Raw genomic sequence first — 3,470 nt, forward strand, 5'->3', positions numbered from 1 at the left:
AGGGATAAGCCGTCAAGAATGAACTGACAGGGAAAATCCACTTTCCCTGACGGAAATCCGTCAGCGATTGATTCCTGACTGTTAGAGCCGTCAGGGAAGATCTTCGGTGTCAGTTTTTCATCTGCCGTCACGGAAAGTTTCCCCGTCGGTCACCTACCATCAGGCAAAATCCAAATCTTTCCTGTCGTCTCGAAACCGTCAGGGAAAATCTAAATCTTTCCCGTCGGCTACAACCCGTCAGGAGAACGTAGGATCTTCCCTATCGGTTGCCAACCGTCAGGGCTCCATAAACCATCATTTAACCATTCAAATCAGTGATTCATAGCTCATTTAATCATGCATCCTATATGTCACACTAGGTAGTCTTGGTACATATAATCAAATACTCATCATTTAATCATGCATCCACACAAGCGGTAAATGTTACACTCGGTAGTCTTGGTACATATAACCATATCTTAACATTGTACATAGATCAGATAGTACAATGTACAACAAATCAATCTTATGCTACATTCTAGTTGTCTTGCAAAATAAACTCAGAAGAGCGAAGCTGCAGTGCTACATATGTAAGAAATAGAAGTCAAGTAACTATCCTAACAGGCCCTGTGATGGCAATGCAGCAGCTACTGCACATGTCCGGTCCCTCTCTACAATCAAAACAAGATATATAGAACCATTCATGAGATCATCATATGTCATGGATGTAGCCATGAGATTATACTCACAGCAAGTGTAAGTAGAATCTTCTAATTGCAGTTCAGATACAAATAGAGCACTAAAACCCTAAAGCTTACGTGCACTTTGTGCAGTGTAGTTTGAAATGCTAAAACAGTTTTGTAGTGTTGTCTGAAACACTAGAACAGTCCTAATAAAACATGTATCTAGCACCATTGTGTTACAGAGGTAGGGGAAGACCTGGGACAGATAGAAGCAGGGAAGATGGCAAGTGAATGAAACTCACTAGCTTTGTGTATGCTTTATTATCAATTAAATTCAGGACTGCCCTTGAGTATATTATTCCACTAGTGATGCAAGGACAGAAAATCTATATGAATCATAGAACAGTCAAATATTTTTTTTGGATAACACTACAGTCAGATCTTGTGTTTGCATAAGCGTCAGATCCTAAACAGGTCAACTAAGAGCAAAAATAATGTGAGCCGGTAATCTTACCATGTTTACTTTCTTCTTCCTTAAGCATGACAGGCAGTATCTCTATTTGTTTTTTATTGTCAGCAATGACCTGCAAAAAATTTGAATCAACATGATGGATGCTTCTTGGACGTTTATAATTGCAAACAGACTAAATCTTGGAAATCGATCATCTCATGTAATGTCCTCTGTGACTGAATAGATAATACTGTCAATGTTTTTGGAAAACATTCTTTTCTAAGTGGACATACTAAATCTTGGAAATTATTCGGTCAATGTTAAATGGCATGAAAGAAGATGGAAACAAATAACCCAAAAAGTGTTTCCTGCACAAATAGCTCATGATAGCAAAGTCATTTTCTACAGCAGATGAGCAGAGCTAGTTGTCTTCTAGTAGGATCAGTGCCAAGAACATTGAGTTGGAACGATCTGAGTTTCTATAACTTGCAGATACAAGCAAGAAGAGCCGGGGATGGGAGGGTATAGGGTGATGCTCACCACCCTTGCTGCAGCACGCGCTATCAGTGCAGAGCCTCTGCGCTGCCGCACCACATCCTGAAGCTGCCATGCTGTCGTAGCACATCTAGGAGCTGCCAACCAACCTGCCCTGCTACTGCACATCCGGACCCGGCAACACTAATTGTTAGTGTTCCACATCTGCACATTTGTTTCAAACAATTCTTTTATAGACCAGTTAAACAGCTAGTAGTGATAAGTGAAAATATTCTTGAACAAAGAGTATGCGGACACGCACCCTTAGTTAGTTCACATGATTGCCGCAAATCACCACTACCTTCAAGCACTGTCAACACTGCCTGGAAATGCCAAAATTCATTGTCAGCATGCCTACTGACTAAGCACTATGGTTGCCTACTGACTGAAACGTTGTAATTTTTTCAGAAAAGAATGTAACTAGGTTCGAAATACTTCCTTTTGACTATAAATTTTGCTTTTATGCACATAAGAACATTCCTTTTTCATAATAGTAGTGCATTCTTGTACAACATAGAAAGACTGGAATTAGAAAGAAGCACAATTCTATAAAATTGTAAAGATTATCAGCAGCTGACATGTATTGCAGAATATTTAGCTGAATCAACATATGAGATTTCAACAATGCTACTTCATCCAAGCAAAACTATCTTCCAAAACAAAAGTGTACAGGCATATTTTTAGAAACAAAAGTGCTCAGATTTCTATGCAGAGTACTTGCCCAATGTAAATTGACAAAAAATGCATGCGCAAATGTTAACAAATCTATTATCCTATATGTATGTAATAAGGCACGGGCCGCACAACTCAGTAAGGACAAATAGACTGCATGTCAGTTCAGCAAATGAGTGAAAAATGCAGCTACCCAAAATAAAATTCAGTGACTATTGTTCACGTTCAGTGTTCTAGCACCTCGATGGAAGGGTAAATAAATTGCCTAAAATAATCTAAAACATTTTTCTCCTTCATGAAAGGGTAAATAAATTACCTAAAAATCTAAAAACATTCAGATCTCGTAGGCTCGTGGTGAGATGTGGATCTGCCAGGCCTTGAGTTTCTCATCCATGGCTGGGGTACATACCTCCTACAGCGCCAACATGCCTTGGACTTGAGCAGGGAGGATTAGGGCCTCGCGCGATGCTGCCACGCCATTGATCTGCGCGGGGAGGAGGGGCTCGTGCAGCGCCGCGCTGCCGCCACGCTGTGGATCTCCACGGGGAGGAGTTCACCTCGTTGGATCTTGGGGATGCGACGGCGATGGCAACCCTAAGTGGGAAGGAAAGGGAGAAGCCGTGAGAGAGAGAGAGAGAGGGGAAGGGAAGGCAGAAGCCATGAGAGGACATCATCTCACCGGATCCTAGGACGCGCGGCGGCGGCGGCGGCGTCCTCGCCTGCGCCGCGCCGTGCTCGCCGCCATCTCCCGAGAGAGAGAGAGGAGAGAGAGAGAGAGGAGAGAAATTTGGGGATGGGGAGAAGTCGGGTAGGTGAGGTGATAGGATAAGGTCGTGAAATTTTTACCTCGCCCGCCCGTCGCCTTGTGTTCGCGCCCTTCTTTTTGCCACACCTCACTTACGCGTGGGCCATGCTGTGGACTGGAGCGCGCAAGTTTGGTTTTCGGCGGCGCATGCAGTGTTCCTGACGGTGCGGGCAGCTTTCTACCTCGGTTTAGCTCACACGCCAGGGAAGAGGGAGCGCTCCTGACGGGATGTTCCCAGCCGAGGGGACTAGTCCTAGCCGTAGGGAAAGAAATGATCTGGTGTGGTGATGTCTTGTGCTTGCGCATCTGCATTGGTAATAAAGTGGCGAAACAAACCAGGCCACCA

General features: G+C 43.7%; 1 long non-coding RNA gene across 2 annotated transcripts; it reads right to left on the reverse strand.

Moving 5' to 3' along the window:
- Positions 1 to 1,049: 1,049 nt before the first annotated feature.
- LOC136489442 (uncharacterized) lies at positions 1,050 to 3,087 on the reverse strand. 2 transcript variants are annotated; one of them, XR_010767423.1, is made up of 5 exons: positions 2,999 to 3,087; positions 2,729 to 2,913; positions 1,910 to 1,970; positions 1,654 to 1,812; positions 1,050 to 1,246 (listed from the first exon to the last, which is right to left on the reverse strand). It is a non-coding gene; the product is annotated as an uncharacterized lncRNA (long non-coding RNA). The 2 variants fall into 2 exon arrangements; XR_010767424.1 differs by having other exon boundaries at positions 2,636 to 2,913.
- Between the last annotated feature and the right edge of the window lie 383 nt (positions 3,088 to 3,470).

The sequence above is a fragment of the Miscanthus floridulus genome, chromosome 10, assembly GCF_019320115.1.
Source record: "Miscanthus floridulus cultivar M001 chromosome 10, ASM1932011v1, whole genome shotgun sequence".
Lineage (NCBI taxonomy): Eukaryota > Viridiplantae > Streptophyta > Magnoliopsida > Poales > Poaceae > Miscanthus > Miscanthus floridulus.